Here is a 27,880-nt window from a genome sequence, read left to right on the forward strand (position 1 = left end):
AAATGCATTTCAACTTCCATAATCTTAATCCTTATTATTGAAAACTTTGGTTTTAATACTGAAGATTAAGAAGGTTTAAAAGGATCAAAGAAAGTACAACAAGAGAGTTCTATTTAAGTTCCAAGTTCTTATCCAACATTGGATAGCAGATCTGCTGGTGTTGGCTTCTGATGAGCTTCTACAATGACAAAATTAGCTAATATACTCACAATAGCAGAACATGTTACACTTTCTGCAAGAGTATTTCTCAACCTTTGGTCCTCCAAATGTTGGCCTTCAGTTCCCAGTGTCTATTCCCCATTATCCATACTGACTGGGGCTTCTGGGGAACCAGAAATTGAGAACCACAGGTGTCAAACATTGTGTGTATATCTATATGTATCTTCAAATTGCCATTCAATATATATGTCCCTTCAAATATCAAAGAGTTTTCTTAAGCAAAGAATACTCAGATGTGGGTTTGCCTTCTCCTTCCTTTGAAATATAGCTTTTAGCACCTAATATTTCTTGGCAGCCTCTCATCCAAGTACAATACATATTACTTCCCATGAAAATTATCTACATTAATTCACATATACATATAGTTGTTGTTATTATTTATACCTTGTGCAATATTTATTATTGTTGTACAAGAAATAAATAATAACAATAACAACAGTAAGGTTTACAGTTATAATGTATAAAAAAACCACAAACAATGTTATAAACTTGACATTATACTAAATTTCCTTTGATCAGAAGCTGGGCACTTGAAGTGCCTCTGGTGTCACTGTGAGAAGGTCCTCTATTGTGCATGTTGCAGGACTCAGAGTGCATTGTAGTAGGTGGTCTGTGGTTTGCTTTTCTCTGCACACACATGTCCTGGACTCCACTTTGTAGTCCCATTTCTTAAGATTGGCTCTGCATCTCATGGTGCAAGAATGCAGTCTGTTCAGCACCTACCAAGCCTTCTGTGTGCCCAGGAGGGAATTTCTCATTCAGTTTCAGCCACTGATAGAGATCCTAGGTTTTCGCCTGCCACTTTTGGACTCTCGCTTGCTGACGTGTTCCAGCGAGTGTCTCTGTAGCTGAAAATAAAGATAAATGGCTTTTTATTTCTTGAGGTAAGATGTTGGCATGCTGGCTGATATCCAAACAGAGGATGGGTCAGAGATGTCCTTTCATGCAGTGGTGTTGGGCATAGACATCCTGTGATAATGTGGCATGTCTCATTAATAGCCACACAGAGGCAATTTAACTTTCCAGCTTTCCGGCTTCATGACGGTATGCTTGCTTCTGGCCACAGGGGGAAATGTCACTTTATCGTCCACTTGTGACACTGAGTCCTTGATGGAGTGCTTCCTCATTCTTATGCACACTACTGGAAGGTTTTATGGTGTCATAAATTAGTTAAATTAGCCTCCCTGCATAAAGCAGTACCTAAATTTCCTACTTGACAGATGCAGCTGTCTTTCAGGCTGCATAAGTCAATGGCAAGCTAGACTATTAATGGTCGGGAGCTTATTCTGACCCAGGCTGTCTTCGAACTCATGACCTCTCGGTCAGTAGTGATTAAATGCAGCTGACTAATAACTACCTGCACCACAGCCTATAACCTACTTTTCTTCCAATAAATAGGAAATGGCTTAACATGTATTCTATATAAGGAGGTGGTGATTTATCTGTTTTTTCTTTTCCGATTTACTGTATTCTATATTAAATTGTGTACTTATAAAAGTGCATGAGCTCTGTTGCATTATCTTTACAAATTACAAATACCAATATACCCGAGACAAGTATCAGCTCATTATGTTTTCAAGCTTTTCCATACTTCGAGTGACTACCTCTAGACCATACTATATCATGTGGATATACCTTTTATGTATCTGTAGAAATTGTTCTCAAACTTAAAAACAATTCTCAATCAAGGCTATTTCATCAAATGTTGAGAAAGTAGGAACTGGCAGGTGGAGGTATTTTACTTCTCTCCTGTCTGAATAGTCAGTGCATCCTTTGAAATATATTGGTATACAGAATTCACATCCATAGTGACTGAAATGTGTCCCCCTTCTATCTCCAGAGGTTTTGTTGCGTTCATTAAAGATAAAGCATCTTGTACAGTATATAAAATTGAAATATGCAGGATTTTTGAAAATAATCCACAAATGGAGAAAGTGACTCTGGGACTGAGTTTTATCCTGATACTATGGGGCGGCAAGGAAGGGGATTTAACTCTTTATATATTTGTTTTGCTAGAACATTAAAGTCAGTGTTCTGGTGTGTCTTTTCTGCAATCCCATCTCACATTCTAACACAAAGAAGGAACCATAATTTTATGCAGCAGCTGCTTTAGAAAGGAATGAAGTGACTATTTTGCTGAGCAAAAAGGAGATCAGCTTTCTGCTGAAATTATAGTTGAAACCATTAAGAAATGTCTGTGACTCCACATTTCCTTTTCCACTTAGACAGTTTTAAGATCTGCTGCACCTTAAAATAGGATGGAAATAGCTGGTCAGCAAAAATAGTATGCTTTGTCTAATGAAAGAGACTTAGTGGAGTACAGTAGCATTTAAAGGAAATTAATGTATGGATGTATATGCAAAAAGGAGAAGACCAGGAAGCCACATTTTAAACACCCCAAAACAAAATATAAAAAAATCATTATATTATATGTTATCTGAAAAACCCGCATAAATGAAAATACTGCATATTTATAAATAGTTAATAAGATAATCCCACAAAATACTGGATTTTCTGCTAATTAGAAGTCTGGGTGAAAAGCCCAATTTCCATAGAAAATATTGCACATTTCCAGACTTGCTCAAGATCAAGACAACAGCTCTAGTATTCAAAACCCTTTCCATAAGCCTCCAAAACAAACCATAAAACTTGCATGACAACCAGACACAATTTAACAGAAAATTAATATCTGATCAATTGTTCTCTAATGGTTATTGGGAAAAAAATACCAAAATATTAAACTGAATAACACAATGCTAACACAAAGTTCTAAATAAATTGAGAAAATGCTTTCAGCTCTTTATTACCAACTCCTTACCTCCAAAAAAATTCAGCATTTGCATATACATGAATGCCTCGTACTGTCTCATATAAAGATTATTGAAGAAAGGCATTGCAGTTATACCCTCAGTTAAGAGTTTATTCATTCCATAACTTTTAACTCAAATCACTCTTATCTCAAAGTGAATTTCCAATTGAAATGTATTGAAGCAACAAAATGTGTGTTGGCCAGTGTAACAGCAAGGCAAAACCTGCACATTCACGCGGAACAATAAAAAAAACAAAACAAATATCAACTTTAAAATGGTAGAAACACAAAGTTGTGACAAGGAAGCACAAAATGAAGAGGCATCATTTTCTTCATATTGTTCTAATTTTCATCATTTTCTTCATACTGTACTCATTCCAGCCTCCCTCCCTCTCTTCAGGATGCCAAACATACCAGGAATAAAAACCACCTAAAATCAACTAACCCAAAGTTCATCAAAGAGCAAAGTGGACAGTAATCTCTAATGAGTTATGTTTGTATTGACTTTGTAATGATTGTATATTTAGGCCATGGTTTTTAATTGTTTTAATTGTTTTTATGATGTTTGAGCATTTAATTTTTGCTGCTGTAAACTGCTTTGTGTTGCCCGAGTGCTGAGAAAAGCAGTTTATAAATGGAGTAAATAAATAAATAAATAAATCTCCCAAAGCAGAGAAGAGCACGAGGCATGAGGTACGGAGGCTGCTCCCTTGAAGCCCTAAAGCCCTGTACTCTCACGCTAGCGCTCCCTCTGGCCCTGGCTCTTAACTCAAAATGCCACTCATATATCAAAGTGAAACGTGGGGTGAGTGATGGCTCTTAACTCAAAATGTTGTTAAGTTGGGGTGCTCTTAAGTCAAAGTTCCACTGCATACATTTAATATCTAAATTATATTGCAATTCACAGATAAACAAGATTACTGTTGATCACTCAATTTAAAGAAACCAAAGACTTCTTAAAAATTTCGAATCAGCATGATAATTTATAGGTAAAAAACCCAAATAACCCCTTCTCCACAGACTCAATATTCATTGTTTGACTTACCCATGCTCCAAAAATGTTCCCTCCCAGAAGTGTGTATAGGCCTCTCTAAGTCCTCCAGTGCTATTTGGTTGTCAAAATATAAGGTTCACTGTTAACCATGATTTCAGGTGTCTCTGGGGGTCTTGGAACATACAAACATCACCACCTGTGTTTGTAAACTAAAAGTGAAACATTTAGACCAAAGATGTATATTTTTATCCCCAGAAAATGCTTCTGCACTGGCCTTTTTTGGCCTGCTGTCATACTAGAGAGTGTGCAATAGAAGAGATGTGTTTAAAGAGCTTGCAAATAGAACAAGATTTTTTTTCAAAAGAAAGTTGAATTCTGTGCCCTCCACTTGTCCTTCCAATTTTTTAATCTACTGGGGTAGGAGCTCTTAAGTGGTGCACTGTGGGGGCTGCCTAACCATCTGAACATCTCACTCTCTTTCACTTCCCCTGGGTGGAGTTGGCCCATCTTAGGTGTCTTTGCCCCTTCCCATCTCTTTGAAGCCAGGCTGCTGAAGTGTTTGAACAGAGAACTGAAATCATTAAATGCAGTGACATTTCAACCACTGTTGCCTGTGTAGTCTGAAGCAAGCAATTTCAAAGGCTGAGAAGGACTTAGGGGGTCAGGAAAGGAAACTGAGAAATCAATTGGGGCTGAGGACTTGTACATTTAAAGTGGTAGCATGGGGAGGACTGTTGAGACACCAGCTGCTAGAAAAGACGCCTTTAATTTTATTTGTGTTCCAGCAGTGAGGCACTGATAGCTGTATTACTTTACTCCTTCCTTAAGAGGTGCATTTACTTCAACTAAAAACATTTACTTAAACTGAAGCATTTGCTTAAACTGAAACACTTAAACTAAAACTTTCTTCCATGATGTGATTGATCTGTGGGTCTGAGGCTATGGCTCTGTAGCTTCATTCCTCCCTTCCCGTCTCCATGTGGGGAAGACTGAAATGTATTGAGGCAACAAAATGTGTGTTGGAGTGTAACAGCAAGGCAAAACCTGCACATTCACGTGGAACAATAAAAAAAGAAATATCAAAATTAAAATGGCTGTACACTCAGTTAGTGCATCAAAGGGCATGGTTCCATCCAAAGTTAGGATTTTTCTGGGTCCTTAAAGCATCTGCTGAGTCTGCTGTACTTTTTCCTTTGGGGAAAGAAGTCAAAAGACAAATAAAGCCATTGTAGTGCAAGCTATGGTTCTTTGGCCAGGAATTAATTCAGTGATGTAACAGAGAAGGGACCCTCCTCATGACATCAGTCAGCTTTCAGGAGAGGACAAGAGGAATTTGAGCCTTGACTTGCGTCAGAGATCTAGTTTTAAGATATGCAGACTGGAAAATCCTGATCTTTTTTAGCTGCAATCTATAGTTGTCATTTCATCCTAATATGGAAAGCTACATTTTGTAAAATCCAGCTTTGGAAAATATTTTCAAACCATTCAGAATATCTAGGTAGGCTTTATAGCCAGAATTTGTTATTTTGGTTATAAGAAATATTGTGGGAAATTGTTCTATGAATGTGTGAAAGAAGCTAAAGTTGGAGAACATCCAATGGAACCTGTAGAAGAAACTAGACTCACCTCTCAAAATCCTCAAAAGATGTTTTTTACCCCTACCATTTTAAAAAAAATATCTTGAAACATGCCTTGTTTTTTCTTGGAATCTATGAATGTGTGAACAACTGCGGAGTCACTCTTAGTGCAAAATCTAGGTCTTGCATACAGTAATGTATGTAGTATTGATGAAATGTAAATATTGTTGTTTTACAATGCTTATATAAGTTGAGTATCCCTTATGTGGGATTCTGAAATACCCCAAGATTGCCCACATGGGTGGCTAAGATAATGTAACTTTTGCCTTCAATATACACAAATGTTGTTTGATGCACAAAATGAATAAAAATCTTGTGTATGTAATTACCTATAAGGCATATATGAAACATACATGAATTTTGTGTTTAGATTTCCATTTCTAAGTTATCTCATTATGTATATGCAAATATTGAAAAAATAAAAATAAAAATCTAAGTATTTTATATGAATTTCTTACTCCAGGAACGGAAAACTTTTCTCACATATTTTATCATACAGGAACATACGTTGTTTTTAACACTGTAATAAAGTACACAGCTTTCAGATTTTCTAGGTTCTCCAGAGCAACTCTATTAACTTTCAGTGGAAGTAATTCATTTCAGTAGGGTTCATTTATTATTATTATTTCTAATCATCATCATCATCATCATCATCATCATCATCATTTTTAGTCAGGAGCGATTTGAGAAACTGCAAGTTGCCCCTGGTGGCACAATGCATTAAACCCTTGTGCCAGCAGGACTGCTGACTGAAAGGTCAGCAGATGGAATTTGGGGAGCAAGGTGAGCTCCTATCCATCAGCTCCAGTTAGTCATGCAGAGACATGAGAGGAGTCTCCCATAGTATGGTTAAACATCCAGGTGTCCCCTGGGCAACGTCCTTGCAGATGACCAATTCTCTCAAACCAGAAGCTAATAATAATAATAATAATAATAATAATAATAATAATAAGTTTTATTTCTTACTTGCCTTTCCTCATAGCTCGAGGTGGGTTGCAATATTGCTAAAAACACACCGTCATCGAAAAATTCTACAGTATACACATATTAAGACATATTTCGACAAAATACATATTAAAATAAACAGAATAAAGATTAAACTTAAGATTCAGGTTTAAAAGAAAGCTCAGAAATGTATCCCCCATGGATATGGAGGCCATACTATATGAAATAACTAAGTGCTACTCCCCTCCCCCCCTCGCTATATATTTATGCTGCAAAATGTTGTGTTACAAAATTTGCAAGGCTCTCTCTTCAACTCATTAGAAAATTCTCTGAATATTCCAGGTTTTGGGCATTTTAATTACATTTTTTAAAATGGAAAAGTAGGTATGCTTTTCTGTTGTGAAACTGGGAGCTCGTGCATTTTTATTCTTTTGTTTGTAAGGAACATTGATATGTGATAGAATTTACAATTAGGAAATGCTTATCAGTAAAAGATAAATGATACCAATATGCAGTGGTTAATAAAATGCTTTTATATGTGATGGTATCCAATACAAATTACTTTGACAAGAGAAAACATTCACATTCAGACTAACAGTGGAAACAGCACAACCATCTTTCAGCATGCTGTAGATTCCTGGGGCAAGATGCAGATCTGCTGTCACTCACAAGGGATAATAAAGGCATTAGATTCCATATTTTGATTGCTACACAGGCTGCTGTCTTGTTCTTTTGAGAGTTTTAAATATCCCAAGTGAGAGATGTGAGCTTGTCTCAATTACATTTAAGCTTTCTGTCACTTTTGCTTGAGAGATTCCTTGGGGAATTGCAAAGGAAGGGGTTTGAATGTATCAAAATAAGTGTTGTACCTAAGACACAGGAGGGTTGGTTCTTAGAAATCTAAAGATAAGCCAAGAGCTTAAAGTTTGCTCTTTAAAAATTGAAAGGAATATAGCACCTTAAATGAAGTTGTTCTCATTGATGTGATTTGTGCTTGTGGCTTTGTATTTGTTGGCACTATAGTTTGAACCTCAGTAGAGATAATTAGCTGTCACATTTTCCATTATAGATTACTAAAATATGGGAGAGAGGTGGTAGTATAACACTCCTGACAAAGCAAGTCAAAAGTAGGGATGAACTAATATGTCAGTTTTGGTTTCTCACACATTCAATTTTTCTTATAATATCAGGTTCATTCCTTTTGATTTGTGGAGAAATTTGCAAAATACAGATTTAAAAAATTAAATAAAATCCTCAGCCATGAACACTGGCTAAATTTAGTTAGATTCAGTTTTTCCTATTATGGTCTACCATGTATTTGTTAAAGATCAGGACTCACAACTTTAATAAAGCATAGGGCTGATTAAACTGGTATACAGACAGATTCTTTAAGACAAATATTTAAAATGCTTAACAGGCAGGAGAAGTTTTTGTTTTTTTTCCTAGTGGTGATTTTTTCCCCTTATTTTATTCAGACATCCAAGAATAAATGACTTCAAAAAATTACAATTTATTGGGTGAGATTACAAGACTTGATATGCTTCCATTTCAGGAATTGTTATTTGTGCAGTAAACAATGCATTCTGTGCAAAATGTGGTTTATTATGCTCAAAACACACTGACCTATATCCTGCAATCATGATAATGTGGTTACAATTATAAAAGTCAATAAGGAAATTTTCATACTGTTCTGTGAACATATGAAGCAGATCATAAGTCTAGCTTATGATGTCATAGCTGCATAACAGGATGCTAGCCAGTGTCCTCTGATCATAAAGCATGTTTTTGCATAAATTTTCTTGTGAGCATGATGATGATGATGATTAGCTAAAATGTCCCAAAATGTGAGTAGTCTCATGATGCTCAACAGTTTTCTTTATTGGCTGCCTACATTTTCAAATATGTGAGGGAGTAGAGATGTAATAATAATCAAGGTTACTTGCACATGTTTTCATCTGCATGTTACATGAAAAATGTCTAGATTTTTGAAAAGTCATCTTGCTCACAGTGTCTCCATCTTGTGAAGTTAAATTATTGTTATTTATAATTATTTATATATAATTATTTATATATTTTTATCCCACTTTCCCTTTCTTAAGGAGACTTGGGGCCCATCCAGACAGTACCTTTATCCCAGGAGCTTTCGCAGCAAGCAGGAGGGTGACCAGACACCATTCCTGTAAGTGCAGTAGCAATCGCTACAAATGGCAAAAACGCGAGATTTTTAGGTGCAGGAATATTGCGGTTTGAGCCAAATATGCAGATACTACATTGTATCTGTATGTCCCTGATATTGGAAATTAAAGGGTTTTTTTTAAAATCTAAGTATGTTCCTAGGTTTTAGATGTTTGTTCCTGATAGGTTGGTTCTTAAAAAGAAGGTGACAGTTGCATAGAACACAAAAACTTTGTTTATGTGCCAGAAACTTCATGAAATGTGTGGAGGACACAATTTCTCTAGCCAGAACAATGTTGTGCCCCCCCCCCCTACCCCCAGTCAATTTTGTACATTTTTGCACAAGAAGAGCAACTGGGAACAGCCATGTATAACCCAGAGACAGCACCCTGTTATTTGATATTACAAGTACATAACCAAATCTGTCTAGACAGATGGCCAGGCAGCCAAGTTCTAAAAAGTATCAATAATGACATAGTTCTGTTCCTGACTTGAAAGTGTGTGTTCCTGTTTGATCATGCATTGCTGACTTGGGCAGAAGCAGTCTTGACTCGTTAGGTTTGTTTGTGTGGCAGATAATTGATGAAACATCTGGAGGGCACAGTTTCTCTGGCCAGGACAAAGAACTGAACTTTTGCAGTGATTCGCATATCTGAATCTCTTCATATCCACATCTTGAGGGTTTTTTTAAAAAACAAAAAACAAAAACCTGAATTTTCCAACTGAAGTCCCACAAAGGCCATCTTGGGAGTCTCTAAATCTCACAACAAAGCATCAAGTCTGGAGAACAGAGGCAGAAATCCCGGGAACAACAGGTCTGTATATGGACCTCTTCTGAAGTCCCAGGATTTTTTGCCCCTGTTTAAAACCCATGATTTAGTGCTGGAATGAATAGACCTTCTTTGTGATCACCTTTCATTCTGGATTACCTGCCATCCACTTGCTCTCCAGGCTCCATCAGTGAAATTACTTCAAAAAAAAAAAACTGAATTGAGGACTGTTTTCCTCAGCTTTTAACATGATTGTTATATCATTTTGGTATAATTCTTCAAAATAGTTGTAAAATATAGTTAAGAGATAGGGTAACAAATCTTAAATAACATAAATATTGACTCTGTAAATAGAAATTTAGTTTTTAGCAATGATAATTAACAACAGCTACTGATCGCTTGTCTTTAGTGTGAATTATTAGCAATGCCAGAAATTAAATCTCAACAGTTCTTTTCACTTTCCTCTTGTTGACTTGTAAAACAGAGGTTTAAACAGTTCCAGCTGCACTCTGAAATCTCTAATGATATCACTATTCACATCGTGGGAAGATTTGGAAACCTTAGACACATTGAGCTGATTACAGTTTTATCCATATTTAAATAACCTAATGATAATCTATAGTGAGTGTAACCTCTTTTGACAGGGTCTTGTGCACAATTGCAAAGGTTCTGTTGGTTTTGGGGTTTTGTTTTGTTTTTTTTTGTTTTTTAAAAAAGAGAATGCATTTTAAGTTGAAATAAAATCCATTTAATTCATTTTGAAGAGATCAGCGATACTTAATCAGCGCAAATAATCATCCAAAGAAATATCCCAAGATCTGTGCTCAGTAAGCATGGAGCTTATTATTTCCATCTGAGAAATTCTTTACCATTTTCATAACTAAGCTGTGGATTTATGATATATTATTGGCCCACTAGTTGAACTGGCTCTGAGTGCAAATTACGTTACTGGAAAGCAGCTTTACTAGCTAGAATTTCCTTTCCCACTTACATATCCTTTCTCCTTCTCCATCCCAGTTCCAGCCTTTAGCCAGTAGCTGCCATGAAAGTTTAAATTTCCTAGACATAATTGGAATTTGGAGTCTGGCAACACAAAATCCTATTACTAACATTCAACATTAAGGGTAAATTTTGTGTGAGTGTGTGAATGGGTGTCTTTAATTTTAATTATATTGCATGGAAAATTTAAAAGCACAGAGATTGGACCACTTGAATTCATTATTCTCAAGGATTATTGTCATTATGCCTCACTAGGCATGTCTAATATTTAGAGTGTATGTCTACTTGAGAAACTTTATGTGCAGTGGAACATTGGCTTTTCCTTAACAAGGAGTAAAGGAACTAAGCACAGTAAAATCATTTAATATGTAAAATGTATTTCATGTCTCCTCACAAGCTGACAAAAAAGGAAACAAATGCCACTTAATAAAGAAGTATGCAAGAAATACATACACTCCAACTGTCTCAATTTGACAGGGATCCCAATAATTAAGGTCCCATTTTTTCAACTGTTTTTAAAATGCCCTAGTTTTTTTAATCCTCCTTTCAGCTTATCCTCTATCACTACTAACTGAGTTCACAAGGTACTCCATTAACTCAGTGAGGAGCGAGAAGGTAGGAAAAATATATGAGGAAATCCTGCCCTTCACAGTTGGCTCAGGAAAAAGCAAACTCTTATAGTTAAGAAGAACTTTATTGCTCGGCGTCTTGCGGGAATTCCGATGAGATGCCACATAACACCAATCTTACTGCAGCTGCATTGGTTACCAAATGAGCACTTGATCACTTTCAAAATGATGGTACTTACCTTTAAGGCCTTGCATGGTCTGGGGGCGATATACCTGAGGGACCGCCTGACCCCCTACCAACCCCAGAGATCCCTCCGTTCTGAGGACCAAGATTTGTTGGAAATTCCCAATTTCAAGACCTTGTGTCTAACAGCAACCAGATGCAGAGCCTTTACAGCAGTGGCACCATTACTCTGGAACACTCTGCCACCTGAAGTCCGTGCCTTGCGAGACTTATCAGCTTTCCGCAGGGCATGTAAGACATATCTGTTTCGACAGGCCTTTGATTTTTGATATTGCTGTTTTTAAATTGTTTTAAATTGTGTTAGATTTTAGCCTGTTCTTGTAAGTCGCTCCGAGCCCCAGGGGAGTGGCGGCATCTAAGTTTGAATAATAAATAAATAAATAAATAAATATTTTTTTCTACCCTACCTCCATTTCCCTGAAGGGACTCAGGGCGGCTTACATGGGGCCCAAGCCCAGGCAGAATACAATTAAAATAAAGCAATAACAATTAAAACAGCATAAAACCGCATAAAACAACACTCAGCTCTATAGATAGCCAATCCAACAGGTTAGATGTATGAATTATTTATTTCATCATTTATCCCCTAAACGTTATGTCTCTTTATGAAGAGCTTTTACCACTTTTTCTCCACATTTATGATGTTTTAGTGACCCTAATAAAAAGCTTTTGCCCAACTTTACATTTTGTTTCTGTGTGCTTTTATTTGCTTTGCACATGAGCACTGCAGAATATTTTTTATAGTTGTGATTAGGTCCTCTGGCATGGAAAGTTTCTCCAATACATCTTAACTGCAAAATTTATTTTCAAAAATATCTATTATATTCCTTAACTGAAAAGATACAAAAACTGCCCAAGGGTTACTTTTTCGTGCTTGAAACATTACAATACCAGCCCCCCAGTCACCTGATATTTTGAACACTATATGTCCCAGAAATCTTGCACTTGGAATAGCTGTTGAATTCTAAGCTCATCAGGTCCTGGGGAATATAGTTATCTAACCATTAGTCAGTTCCTGAGTTACATACATCCAACTTACAAATGGTTCATAGTTAAGTATGGGGCTGAGACAACAGGATGTGAGAGAAATCTACACCAGGAAGGTAAATTCACTCCTGAAAGAGTTACCATGGGGAAAAGGTGTCTTAACTGAAGCTTTATCACGAATCCTTGTTTCCACGACAAATTTTTCAAAATTCAATTATCACAAGGACAAAAAGCAAGATGAAATCTTCTGTACAGGGACACAGACAACAAAGCAAACACCACACCCTTATGCTATCCAAAGATATTCTATCTGTCTGTCTGGAGTTACACTTAAAAATATAAAAAAATAACTTAGGAACAAATCTACAGAAACTATCTTGTTCATAACTTTGGGACTGCCTTGTACTATGTTTTCACATTCCCGAGAAAACTGTATTTCCCAAGGCCTGCACAAGATTAAAAACTCACTTTACATTCCAAGCTGGAAAAAAGCTTTATGGCACTCAGTTCAAAATATTGGCAATTGGTTTATAATACTGCTAAGCACTATGAGCTGGAGATGCTTGTTTTCCAAACCAGGTAAATATGCAGACTTTGGTAATATATGCAACCATTTATTAGAATTGTAGTGGATTTATTTTACTTGACCCACACTTGTAAGATATTTTTCATATTTAGTCTGTCCTCAGTGATTCCTTATTTTCCCATCACTGCTCTTTACAGTGATACCTTGAGTTAAGAATTTAATTTGTTCCAAGACCAAGATCTTGACTCAAATTGCTCTTATCTCAAAGTGAATTTCCAATTGAAATGCATTGAAATACTATCAATATATTCCAGCCCCCTGAGCCCCCCTCACCATTTTTTTTAGTTAGGTGTTTTTAAATAAGAAAATGTAATTTATAAACAATGAATAATGTATAAATGCACATTCACATGGAACAATATAAAAGATCAACATTAAAAAGGTAGAAGTTGTGGCAAGGAAGTACAAAACATAAAGTGAAGAGGCAGAAGCATCATTTTCTTCATACTGTACTGATTCCAATCTCCCTCCCTCTCTTGCTCTCTCTCACTCTCTCTCTCCAGGAAGTCAAACATACCAGGAATAAAAACCACACAAAATCAACTAACCCAAAGTTCTTCAAAGAGCAAAGTGAACAGCAATCTTCCAAAGCGATCAAGAGCATGAGGCACAGAGGCTGCTCCCTCTAAGCCCCAAAGCCCTGTACTATTGCACTAGCACTCCCTCTGGCCCTAGCTCTTAACTAAAAATGCTGCTTGTATGTCAAATCTGGGCTGAGCGATGGCTCTTAACTCAAAATGTGCTTAAGTTGGGTTGCTCTTAAGTCAAGGTTCTACTATATATTTACTTCTACAATTCAGTTATAAAAAAGGAAGGATAATTTCTTCCCTCTCCCTTTGGATTTGGTCCAAACAGTTATAATATATATTCCTGAAATTTTAGCGTGTGTAAACTGTAAGGAAAGAAACTAGATTACCCATTAGGCAGTGCTGTAGTTGTTCTGAATGAAAAACCATACTGCCAATATACACCAATAATCTTATGATGATTTTACATTAGTGTGTAACCACTATGAGTTTCCTTTGAGGGATGAAAAGTGGGATATAAAATCATCAATAGTATATTAACTTTTCGCTCCCATCTCTTTAGGAAGAAGCACAGGTTTCTTTCTCTCTGTGTAGTTTATGTCTTCAAGTCACTTTATAGGATTTTCTTCGGCAAGGAATGCTTAGAGGAAGCTTGCCAGTTACTTCCTTTGAAATGTATCCTAAAGTACCTGGTATTCATTGGTAGCTTTCCATCGAAGTACTACCCAGGGCTGACACTGTTTAACTTCCAAGATCAATGGAATCTGGTGCCTTTGTATATCCTGCTAAAATGTACCAAATCTTCTGTGTGAGAAATTCTGAACTCTTTTTGAATTTATAATTTATTTTCCTTATGCCAGCCTTCTGTACTCTAAGGCTACTGTAAATATTTGGAGGGTTGTAGTTATCACTGTCCACCTGGCTCTATCTAACAAATATGGGATCAGAAAGTAAATCTTTCTTTTTAATTATGTGTGTTATGAATGTATTACTCTTTTTCTAGAGGGGAATTTGTAGAGCAATGAAGATCTTCGGTGGGATAAATGGAACTTTGGTGCTCCATAACTAATGGCTTATTACAGCTGTTTCTTTAGAGGCATTTATTTTCCTCCGTATCCCCTCAGCAGTCTTTCTGGCTGCTGGTTGTGTTCCTCCTGGTGCAGTTTCCAACGAGAAATTCTCCACTCTTTCTCACAATATTAGATCACACATGCTTATAGTACTCATTAAATGTGTTCTTTGGCAATTTTTCTGTGTTTTTCTTTTAATTATCTTAGTTTCCTGGGGAAAGAAGTATAAGATTTTCTTTCCAGATGAGATAAAATAATAAGAGCCTTGAATGATCTAAAAACCTATATGTTTAAGTTATCTCTTAATGATATCATTCATTAACTCACTTTTTTCTTGTCTTTATCCTTCATGCACTGCATTTTATCAAAGGAAAATTCTCAGTCCTAGTTATAGTATCGCACAAGGATACTTTTTTGTTCAAAGGTATTTTGTTCAAAGGGGCTTTTCTGTGGTGGCGCCTTGGTTGTGGAATTTTCTCTCCTCGGAAACCCAATTGGTGCCAACAGTAGAATAATTCTGATGCTTAGTTAAAACTTTGGCTTTTTATGCAAGCTTTTAGTCCACATATTTAGGCTGTACTTATTTTATCATAATATACTTCGAGTCCTCCGGGAGATGCTAGCGGGGTACAAATAAAGTTAATAATAATAATAATAATAATACTTCAAAGATATTTTTAAGTTGAAGAACTATTTAGTATTGTAAAGATTTATTTTAAAGATGATTTTATTGTAAGCTGTCCTGAGAGCTTCATATAAAAGATGGGATATATTTGAATAAGAATTAAGGAATAATTAAATAAATAGCAATATAACTATTCTTAGAGATCATCCTATTTTCTGTATGTAACAACAATTCCTGTTCTAATTTGTATTATATAGAGTTAAATTGATGGGAATATGTGTTCAGATTGGGAGATGTAATACTGGATTGATACAATTTCGAACTATAATGGTTAGAAAGTTTCATCTTCATTTTATTTATTGAATCTGTTTTGACGGAATTCTCAGATTGAATTATAAATTGATCAGGATTTGTAAGACTTGTACTAGAAATAGAGCTGAGTTTGTTAGGGACGATGTAAGTTTTAAAAAACCCAAAACAGCCTACTTCATACTTCCTAGATTAATACTCCTATTGCAAAACTGTGAAAGGTCAATTAGATGTCATTTATGTTAAAATGGGTACAGAAATGCATATCTTAAGATGAAGTCCACACTACAATGCATATCTGATGATAAATCTTAAAATGTGGCATTGGTGTCCAGTCTTTTTTAAAATGTTAGACTGAAACGAAAACAAGATGGAAAAGAGAATGTATTTAAAATTAAGAGAAATAATTGAACTGCAAACATTACACAATTGTAGTGCTATGATTTCACATTAACTACTACTATAGTTCCATGTCATGGGATTCTGAAATTTGTCATTTAAAGGAGAGTATTTAGAATTCTCAGCCAAAGAACACTAATGCTTCACCAAACTATACAAACCTCAGTGTTTTGTTTTGTTTTTGCCTTCATCTTCCACTTTTCTCTAAGCACAAAATGTTGCCATGCCAATTAAAATGGAATTATAGTGCTATAAATGCCTAGCGTGAAAGGACCTTTACAGTGGTGAGGAGCATTACCATGCTATATCCGGTGTAACTCTGTCCAACATTTATGTTGGCCCCATTCAAACTCAGGTGGCCAAAAGGTATAACCACCATATGTAATACTAGTGCAGTGTCTGAGTTGCTGATTCAGTTCAGAGCTTAATTTATCAATTTGGATCTGGGCTCAATTATTCTGGTTCAACCCAGACCCCAAGCGCAGGGTGAAGTGACCAGCCTTTTCTCATTTTGCCTTTTCACATTATCTGCAAAAGAAAAATACGGGGTAATGCTACAGCTGGAAAAGTTTGCTTTAGTACATTTTCAGTTTGAAGACATTCTCCCCCCCCCCCCCCAAAAAAGGGCTTTCATTTCCCTTCGAAAAGAAATAAGTCATCCCATCTCAAGGAAATTGTTAGAATTGTCAAAGTCCTAACATGATTTGGTACTCAATAAAGGAGAAATTTACATTGATTCATTGAGTAAGTTGTTATTGGCAGTAATCATTGAATTTAGTCTCTGGAGGACACTGACTGTAAATGCCCATATAAGTAAAAAAATCAAGCCCAAAAATTTAGTTGACTTTGTTAAGAGTTCCTTTTTTTCTCTCCTGAAAAACATCTTTCTTTTTCGTGGTCTCTGTTAATGTACACATGTGGAGTTTACTGCTCCTGTGCAGGCTCTAATGGAACCTTCCCAAAAATTTCAAATTTTAGTGGTAACCCCATCCACTCCTCCCCAGGGCATAAAAGGTGCCCTTGGCTCTGCGCTCCCAGGTTCCTTTTTTTCCACCACCACAGCGGCTCTAGTGTTTGTTTAATTTGATGATAGTGTCTTATTATTACCTATGATAAGGTTAACTGTGCCATTTTTAATTTTTATTATGTCTTGTTTATTGGCTGGTTGTATTATACAGCATTGAATATTGCCATTATATGTTGTTAAACATCTTGAGTCCCCATTGAGGAGCTAGGGTGGGATACAAATAAAATTATTATTATTATTATTATTATTAGTGCTGCCAGAAATATTTTTGTACATTGTTGGTGGTATTATTAACACTGGGCTTAGAGCATGTCATCTTGTATAACTTGCTATTATATATATTTAAAATATTAATTAGATCACTATCTTTGGTCCTCCAGATGTTTGGAAATTAACTTTCCAAAAGTCAGCATAATCAGCATAATCCAGCGGGCAGAGATTCTGGGAACTGAAATTCAAAATATCTGTAGAAATAGAGGTTAAGAACCACTGTTTTAGATTAGGTTTATGGGCAGAGAATGGTAAACAATGAAAAACATAGAAAATTAAGTCAGGATGTATAGCCTACTACAGAAGCACTGGTGGTGGTCTTTGTGATATACATATGTGGAGCTTTGAACTATCAATCTGAACTAATTATTTTGCTTTAAAATGCATTTTTCAATCCCTGTATTAAACAGATTTGATACCTTTTGATAGTTGTGATCTGTACATAATATTCTACTCCTAGCCAACAATGTTATGCCACCTATAGCTCATTTTTCATTTTTGTTATTTGATTCCTTTTGGAAACAAACTCTACATATATAATACCTGAAAACATCACCCTTCCCCCATTACTACAGAGGGATCACTCATATCTCACCCTAAAGAATCGGGGTTTCTTTAATGGTGGGATTTCAAAGCTTTTTAATGCTTATTAAAGCATCTTTTGAGGCTGTCCGATCTCTGAAGCAATGTATTGAAGAACTATTTGTGGCTGATTTAAGTTAAAATGGGCCTGCAGGAAAGGACATAAAATTCACTTGAAACAGCTGGTAAGCATGGGGTTTCCTTTAATTCAGCACTTATTAACTCCCCCAGCCCAGCCTTGGGTCTTTAAGACAAATGGGTATCAGTGCCGAATGTGAAAGATTCCTCTGAGGAAAAACACTTTCCTCCGCCTTGAAACCCAGGGAGACATCAGTCTATCTCCGCATTAAGCTTTTTATTTCAAATGCTGTTTCTGAGGCTCCTGCTGTTGCCAGCAGCCAACCTAATTGCTGAAAAGCATGCTCGCTCATGAATGTAGTCAATCTGGCACCAGACTACAGCCTGAGAATCGTTCTCAGTCTGAGATACTGTCAGAACAATGCAGGAGAATATGATGTTGAATATTTAAAGCATAATGTTTTCCATTTAGACATGAAAATCCTCTTTCCACTTCATGTGCCTGCAAGAGCAGATGACAGCAACTGATTTGCTCACATAAAATATTCTGAAAGTTGAGCCTGATTGTATCTGGTACCCCCATCGGAAGAGATGGGCGGCAGCTCTCTGTTGATGGGCTGACTTAACAGGTTTACATTTGTTTCAAGCACAACATGTAGCAATTAACAAATGGAAGTTGTAAATCAAAGGAAGGCCTGTGATAGTACAGATATAAGATTGTGTATCCATAGTCTTGGTAACAGAGAACTTCACTGAATTCAAACCAAAGCTGGATACACATGTGTTTAAAGGTGTCCAGAGGAGGGCGACTAAAATGATCAAGGGTCTGGAGAACAAGCCCTATGAGTAGCTGTTTAAAGACCTGGGCGTGTTTAGCCTGAAGAAGAGAAGGCTAAGAGGAGACATGATAGCCATGTATAAATATGTATTGTTGAAGGCTTTCATGACCGGAATCACTGGGTTGTTGTAGGTTTTTTTGGGCTATATGGCCATGTTCTAGAGGCATTCTCACCTGACGTTCCGCCTGCATCTATGGCAAGCATCCTCAGAAGTAGTGAGGTCTGTTGGAACTAGGAAAAAGGGTTTATATATCTGTGGAATGACCAGGGTGGGACAAAGGACTCTTGTCTGCTGGAGCTAGGTGTGACTGTTTCAACTGACCACCTTGATTAGAATTTGATGGCCTGGCAGTGCCTGGGGCAATCTTTTGTTGAGAGGTGATTAGATGTCCCAGATTGTTTCCTCTCTGTTGTTTTGCTGTTGTAATTTTAGAGTTTTTTTAATACTGGTAGCCAGATTTTGTTCATTTTCATGGTTTCCTTCTTTCTGTCGAAATTGTCCACATGCTTGTGGATTTCAATTACTTCTCTGTGTAGTCTGACATGGGGGTTGGTAGAGTGGTCCAGCATTTCTGTGTTCTCAAATAATATGCTGTGTCCAGGTTGGTTCATCAGGTGCTCTGCTATGGCTGACTTCTCTGGTTGAAGTAGTCTGCAGTGCCTTTCATGTTCCTTGATTCATGTTTGGGCTCTGCGTTTGGTGGTCCCTATGTAGACTTTCCACAGCTGCATGGTATACGGTAGACTCCTGCAGAAGTGAGGGGATCCCTCTTGCCCTTTGCTGAATGTAGCATTTGTTGGATTTTCTTTCTGTAGATAGTTTGTATGTTGTGTTTCCTCATCAGCTTCCCTATGCGGTCAGTGGTTTCCTTGATGTATGGCAAGAACACTTTTCCTCTGGGTGGATCTTTGTTTTGACTCTCGTGGCTTGTTGTTATTCATTCAGTCACTTCCAACTTTTCATGACCTCATGGACCAGCCCATGCCAGCGCTCCCTGTCAGCTGTCACCACCCCCAGCTCCTTCAGAGTCAAGCCAGTCATTTTGAGGATGCCATTCATCCATCTTGCCCTTGGTCAGCCCCTCTTCCTTTTTCCTTCTATTTTCCCCAGCATCATTGTCTTCTCTAAGCTTTCCTATCTTCTGATTGTGGCCAAAGTACTTCATCTTTGCCTCTAATATCCTTCTCTCCAATGAGCAGTTGGACTTTATTTCCTGAAGTTTACCAGTTATGACCTCACTAACGTTCCTAGGAAATATGCAGTGGAGGTGAAGAACAGATTTAAGGAACTAGATTTAATAAATAGAGTATCAGAAGAACTATGGACAGATGTCCACGACATTGTTCAGAAGGCGGCAACAGAGTACGTCCCAAAGAAACCGAAAACCAAGAAGGCAAGATGGTTGTCTGCTGAGACACTGGAAATAGCCCAAGGAAGAAGGAAAGCAAAAGGAAACAGTGATAGGAGAGATATGCCCATTTAAATGCACAATTCATTGCATATAGGAACAAGAATTGTTTCCCATTTCATGGCAGGTGAAATGATGCCTGAGTTATCCTTCAACCATATAGAGAAGTGTATAATGCTACCAGTAAGATGTGAGGGATACATTGCTCAGATTAAATACAATATTTCTTCCAATTCTAAACTGCACTTTTTCCTATATAAACGTCTCTAAAAATGGGATGTGTCTTAGAATTGCAGGTGTATCTTCTGTATTTTTGTTGATAGTGTTGTTACTGAGATTGTGTATCTCACAATCAATGCCATCTTACAATTGAAGAAATATAGTATTTCAATCCAAAACATAACCAAAACTCAAATAATTATTGTGATAGTTATATTAAGTTGTTGGTACCATCCATATGGTTACTTCCAGTAGACAGAAAGACATTGACAACTAACCTCATGAATACAGATTAATGTGCATTGTGTAGTTTCATTAAAACCCAGAAGACAAAGAATTTCTCTAATCTTGGAAACTAAGCTAACTCAGACTGGGTTATTACTTGGAAGGGAGACTGCCAGGTAATAGCAAGTATTGTAGTTCAGAAGAAAGCAATGGCAAACCACAGTTGAATATGCCTTGTCTAAAAAATCCCAATACATTAATGAGATCACCATAAGATGAAAAAATTATTTGGAGGAATATACTTTACTTTTAGTGGACACTGTGGTTTGATTTTAATTTCTCTTAACAATTTAAAGGGCTCTTACTTTCTTAATATTTGCCTAGTATAAATAAGTTAAATAGTTCAAATATGACACATTTAGCCAGTTGGCAATTTCTCTGGCAAAAACTGGGCAGCAGCTCAGCAAAGACCTGATTTAATATTGTAATGTCTAATTTGTCTCATATTGCATGCACTCCATAGTTTCTAATATGGCTATATATTTGCGAACCTGACACTTATGCTCTATGATCTCAGCTACTCCATCTGATTAATCAAAATTCCCCTATTTAGATATAATAGTTGTTCCCGTACTCCTATGGAGCAAAAGAACCTTGCACAGGTGCTGGATGCTGATCAATATTTCTATCTCTTAAATTGATATTTAACCTTCAAAATCTTGCCCATGTATACTTATATCTGTTTAGTGGAGCCCCAGTGGTGCAATGGGTTAAGCCCTTGTGCTGGCAGGACTGCCGAACAATAGGTCAGCAGTTCAAATCCAGGGAGAGTGGGTTGAGCTCCCTCTGTCAGCTCTAGCTCCCCATGCGGGACCATAAGAGAAGCCTCCCACAAAGATGGTAAAACATCAAACATCCGGGCATCCCCTGGTCAGTGCCCTTGCAGACGGCCAATTCTCTCACACCAAAAGCAACTTGCAGTTTCTCAAGTCTCTCCTGACATGAAAAAAATTGGCAAATTCAAAAGCTGAAGAGTTTGTGCTACCTGCACTTGAAATAAATGAGCATGCAAAATGCTAACAGACGACTTTCTTCCAATGACTGACCTTTGAATGAAAAGCATCAGGTGGATGTTTTTGCCTTAAGCAGCATTTTGTTGGTCCTACCATTTGATCTACGATGTGCATGTGTGCTGGCATCTTAAAAGATCAAGGGGGTATTGTATGGAAAGAAAAGAAAAGAAAATTGGGAAAAGGACAGGATTTTCCATTATTTCTCACTTATGCTTATGAAAACAAACAAATTGGTCCCAAACTGGAAGGAAGAATGCATGGTTGATGAAAATGTGTGGTTACTGCATTTTAATAAATAAGTATTAGTCTCTGGTGGGTAAAAGAAAAATCTTACGTTCTGCTAAATGATTTTATGGTACCTTATAACCAGAAGCCATTTTCTGGATGAGGATAGTTAGCTAGAGGAAAGGGTCCTTGTGAATCTGAATGGATATGTATCACTTTAAATGTGAAGCTAATTTCAAATAACCTCTGTTAATTTCTTGCAAAAGCCAATTTCTACTTGTTCTTGAAAAAATATATCTGTTGCAATTGTGCTTGTACTTGCTTTTAGCAACGCACTGCCTGAAGGTTTATGATCCTCCTAATATTTCAAGACCCCAGTGAATTCTCTTTACATGGATGAGAGTGGGAAGATTTTAACCTAACAATTTGCACAATGACTAGCCAGTGAAATCATAATTTGTTGGCATTCTAACAAGGTCATGATGTTCAGGTCATGATGTTCGTACTGATTTATTATAACTCTTCCTGATAGAAGCTCTTCTTGGTCCTACAGTTTAGGATTAGAAAAAGAAGGTTTGCCAAAGGTAACACAAAGAAGGAGATGCCTCAAATATTCTTAGAAAAACACCATTTTATGAATATCTCATCATCTCCTAGATAAAGGTAAAGGTTTTCCCTGACATTAAGTCCAATCGTGTTTGACTCTGGAGGTTGGTGTTCATCTCCATTTCTAAGCCAAAGAGTTGGTGTTGTTCATAGACACCTCCAAGGTCATATGGCCGGCATGACTGCATGGAGCGCTGTTACCTTCCTGCCGGAGCAGTACCTATTGATTTATTCACATTTGCATGTTTTCAAGCTGCTATGTTGGCAGAAGCTGGAGCTAACAGCAGGATCTCACCCTGCTCCCCAGATTCAAACTGGTGACCTTTCAGTCAGCAATTTCAGCAGATTAGTGCTTTAAACCACTGCGCCACCAAGGGCTTCTGGAATGGTCTATTCCAGCTTTATTCAAAAATTAGTGTGTGGATGTTATTATCTTGACACATGTAAATTAAGTGTGATAGGTATTCATTTTATTTTTTAAACAGATATTTCAATAGAACCTGCCTTCACAAATATGAAACATTGTGGTGACATGGATTTGCAGAAGAGAATAATAAGCACTGAGTCAGTCCCAACTCCAAAAGCAACCAGAAAGATCACTGCACTCCTTTTTGCATAGAATCAGTAATCTGAACTTTATTCCGTGCACCCCAGGAAATCTATACAAGGGTAATTCATTTTGCACTCAAAGAGCTGGTTCTAATGTGCATTTTTGAAATACCAATAAATAGGGAAAAAATGATAGTTTGAAAGCATTATGCCATAAATCCATTATTCATTCATTTTTCCATATAAGATCTGAAGGTGCAACATTGAGTCCCTGTTATGCAAACTCATCGTTTTGAAGGGTGCTTTGTGGGTCACTAAGGGCCGCAATGGTGCAGCAGAAACTGCTGACCAGAAGGTCAGTGGTTTGCATCTGTGGGATGGTGTGACCTCCTGTTATCAGCCCCAGCTTCTGCCAACCTAGGAGTTTGAAAACATGCAAATGTAAATAGATCAATAGGTACCAATTTGACAGGACAGTAACAGCACTCCATGCAGTCATGTCAACCACATGACCTAGGAGGCGTCTATGGACAACACCAGCTTTTTGGCTTAGAAATGGAGATGAGTACCACCCTCTAGAGTCAGACTTGACTAGACTTAATGTCAAGGGGAAACCTTTACCTTTACAGGTCACTTTTCCAAGCTCCTCCTTAATAAAGAAAGTGCTAATGTAAAGCAGGGGATTGTCTTGCTTACAGCCTTTTCTTGAAAAATCAGTATTTCCCTAGGATACTAGAGACAAAGTTGAAGTACTTTGGCCACATCATGAGGAGACAGCAAAGCCTAGAGAAGACAATTATGCTGGGGAAAGTGGAAGGCAAAAGGAAGAGGGGCCGACCAAGGGCAAGATGGATGGATGGCATCCTTGAAGTGACTGGACTGACCTTGAAGGAGCTGGGGGTGGTGACGGCCGACAGGGAGCTCTGGTGTGGACTGGTCCATGAGGTCACGAAGAGTCGGAGACGACTGAACGAATGAACAACAACAAAATTCCACAAGTGTTCTTTGTTCTAAGAAAAGTACATTGGATTTTTCCAGTACTTCCTAGTGATTTTCATGTTAGTGGGGCACTGGAACCAACAAGTTTCCCCTGAATGTTAAAGAAGTTGTCCAAAGTACTGAATCCTACCCCAGAATAGGTTCGTTATTTGATCCAAAATCTAGCACAAATTCACTGACCAATTGACATGGGGGCTACTTGCCATCTCACATAGAATAGTTGAAGATTATTATGACAATTGTATTGAAAATCTTCAAGATTTAGGGGACAGAAATGAATCATTGTGATGAAATTCATTTAAGGGAGGAGATTAATATTAGTACTTAATTGTATCATAATAGTTGCAAAAGTAAAAATAATGCAAATCTAAAATAGCTACATGTAACTGGCCAACATGATCAATGAAGTGATATTTGTTAGGTAAAAAAGCATTTCAGTAGCCCAACAGGAACAGGGGATATATTCCTGAACTTCCTGTGGAAATATAAAACCATGATTAACAGCAAACTCTATTGGTATGAATGGCTTTTGGACATTACATTGGCTTGACTTGGAGGATCTATAAAATTCCTAAAGAGGTATATTCCAGGGTGACTCCAAGGTAATTTCTGGGGGGGAAAAACATATCTTAGTATTTCCTGGAGGACTTAGAAAATCTCTACAAATGACATACGTACTTTGTTGGATGTGGGTAGCTGAAACCACACATGCCAGTGTTGTGGATACGAAAGTTGCATTGTACTTCTTGGGTTTGGATTTGGTATATCCATGTTGTTTTGTTCCTGGGTTTTTAAAATGCTTTTATTCTTCAGCTCTTCTAAGTACTACTGAGTTCTTCTGGATAATGTTGTGTTATATTTGGCACTGTTTTCAACATAGTAAGATTTCTCCACAAAACATACCTGTTTCATATGTGGAGAGCAACAGAGTATTTGTTTCATCCCTGAGGCAGTAGAATAAGTTTTTTCAACTTAAGCCAGCATGTTTAATTCCAGAATTACACAAACTTCATGGACATTTTCAGTTTGTAATGAGACACGAAAGCACTGAAATGAGGAGTGCAGGAGGATGTGTGGGGAGAGAAACAGAGGCAGATTTTGTGCTATCAGGTGACCCTTGGTTAAAAGCTGTCAATTAATGCTCTCAATAAACTACCAAAGTACTTTAGAACTCAAGGCTGGAGCTGGAAGGCTAATAAAAGGTATATTATTACAACTGTTCTGAAAAAGCAAGATAATTTTGCTGCCGTAATTTAAAATTTAATAGTTTGTTAATAAAGTCTGATTTGAGAATATGTGACTCTTATCAACCAAAGGGTTGGATAATGACACTAATAAAGGTAATTGAAGTTGTTGTCGTAATCTTGTTTTCTTCTTTGGTAATTGAAAACAACTTTCTTTTCTAAACAGCATGTTGTTTGGTTTTATGGGCTATAGTCATTTTTGGCATGAGCACCACATATTCTGTTTCGCAGCATATAGTGTTTTACCTGGTGGGCTGCTAGATGAGAAATCTCTTTTTGAAGGTGTCCTCAGTTTGCAAAATTGCCCAGCCCTTTTCAGATTGGAAGACAGAGAAGTGCAAGGAAGGCAAATCAGGGCCATGATACTGGACGTCAACAGGGAAAACAGACAGTAGATACAAAAGGCAGCACACAAACATATCACAATTGGGATGAGTTGCAGTTTTATCCTCTTTAAAAAAAGACTTAAAAGATTGCCTCTATTCCTGAAAATTAATATATGCAATTTTATGCATATCAGTTTGTTTTGTTCTCTTATTTGGTTATATATTAGTGGTCAAATTGATCTGGGTTTGTGTGGAAACGAAAATTACCTGATTCAAGCATATATAAAGATTGGTGTAATACTACCAATTCAAGCTCTGAATAATTAATATGAGGATGAGCCATATACATTTTAAATAATATAAATTACTTGCATGTAAATATTTTACAATTGCAGAGATAGAGCTTAACTCTACAAAGCACAAACTCCAATTAAGTGAGAGCTCGGGTTCAGTGCATGTGAGATGAAATTGCAGTCTGAGATTTATAAAGCTCTGCCTATTAGCCTTGGAGATGTAAACATATCATCTGCTCTTCCATCAGTACCAACAGTACATAATGGCCATTGACATTAATCATAGACAGCTCTGTGTGCAACTCCTCTTAACCCTAATTAGAGTAAATGAGAGAGATGCCATGGCTGTTTTTGGGACAAGAGAGAGCCATGTTTTCACTTTCAAGTTCAGATGCCCAGTAGCTTCTCTTGTCACCTCTGACACCCTATAATCACATAATCACCCATTGCCTGTGCCCTTTGACTTTGGTCTTTTCTGGTGGACATGTACAAAATAGTGTTATTATGAGAAACAATCAAAGAGCAAACAAGGTTTCACTGGTGATTTCAATTGCTTTTATTAATGTCATTATGTCCTCCCTTCAACTTGGTAAATTATATACTGCACTCTTGAATCCAAACCCATTAAGAAATCATTATTTGTACTGCTGCTACTTAGAAATATCTCTTCTGTTGTATTTGAACAGTAGATGTGGCCAGACACCCTTTCAGTGACTTTTCATTAATACTGACAAACACATGAACACAGAGAGCCTCCACTTTGCTCTGAAAGTTGACCCCTCCCCCATGATAAATGTGAATACTGGCAATTACCATCCACAGGATTTCTACAAATTGTCCATTGTGTCTATTTATGTAGCTACTTCTAGCACATACCAATTTATGAGATATTCTGTCTGGGAAGAATAAAGATTCTCTTCCCCACAACTCTGGTTTGATTTTTTTTTTGTCTGCCCATTTGAAAACACAAAAGATAATAGTCTCTGTCTATATTTGACAGAAGACTGTTGAGAGTAGAGTCAGCCTAGCTCTCTTGTCCATGCCATTTTGTGTTGCCCAACATTGTCTGTTACAGTCTGTTTTTTCTGCTTGCCACCCCGCAGTGCGATCGAACATGCAGCCTTGCCCACCTGGACTGAGGATTGACTTTCCCCTGGTTATAATATGTAACACTCATACCAGCAAAGGCTGCAGCCTCAGGCAACCTGGGTTTATTTTCTTCCTGCTGCTTCACTTTTCTTGTCTTCCCTCCCTCTTGGGGACTCCAGATTCCAACTCACCGTATGTACAGGGTGAGGCAGAGGAAACACATGGTTTTGAAATATGCATAACTTGGTTTATTTGCAAGATACAGCATACATACATGCACAGAAATGGAGGTATGCCCATGCAGTTAAACACAGAAACACTACCAGTTATGCATGGAAGATAATATCCAGAAGATGTCACCCATTGTTCTGGACCCACATTCAGAACCGCTGCACAAAGTTATCCATTTGCACTCACTAACATTTACGTTGGCACAGCTGATATCTTGATGAATGGCATCTTTAAGTCCTCTACTATGTGTAATATAGCATAGCACCCTGGCTTTCAGATATCCCCATAAGAGAAAAAAAATCACAAACCTATAAATAGGGCGAGCATGGGGGCCACGTAATATTGCCGAATCGGGAGATTACAAATTGGGAGAACATGCGTTTCACAGCAGCCTTTGATGGTCTCACCATGTGCGCTGTTGCACTATCCTATTGAAACCATATTCCCACACAAAGTCCACATCTTCTTTTATTGGGATGGATGAAGTCATTTAACATTGCACCTAGCCTGCAATATCCTTGTCTTTTTTTAAAAAAAAAATACAGATAGATGATTCTGACCTGTTTTATGCCACACCATACTATGACCTTGGGGCTGTGATGAGGCTATTGGTGCAGCTTTTGTGGTTTTCCGCTGCCTAGTACCTACAATTCTGTTTATTCACTGAACCATTCCTGTGAAAATGTGCTTCATCACTCATCATCATTAGGGCATTGCCATCTTCTGCCAAAA

At 37.3% G+C, this 27,880-nt stretch overlaps 1 protein-coding gene across 11 annotated transcripts in view; it reads left to right on the plus strand.

Moving 5' to 3' along the window:
• Positions 1–27,880, plus strand: part of TSPAN18 (tetraspanin 18) — a 205,032-nt gene that overhangs the window by 97,367 nt on the left and 79,785 nt on the right. For 8 of the 11 annotated variants that reach the window (XM_060764248.2, XM_060764238.2, XM_060764222.2 and 5 more), the window contains one exon: positions 8,704–8,783. The exons of the other annotated variants lie outside the window; for them this stretch is intronic. The gene's annotated coding sequence lies outside the window, so the exon portion shown is untranslated. The remainder of the gene's footprint in view (positions 1–8,703; positions 8,784–27,880) is intronic. 11 annotated transcript variants of the gene reach the window in all.

The sequence above is a fragment of the Anolis sagrei genome, chromosome 1, assembly GCF_037176765.1.
Source record: "Anolis sagrei isolate rAnoSag1 chromosome 1, rAnoSag1.mat, whole genome shotgun sequence".
NCBI classification, from domain to species: Eukaryota; Metazoa; Chordata; class Lepidosauria; order Squamata; family Dactyloidae; genus Anolis; species Anolis sagrei.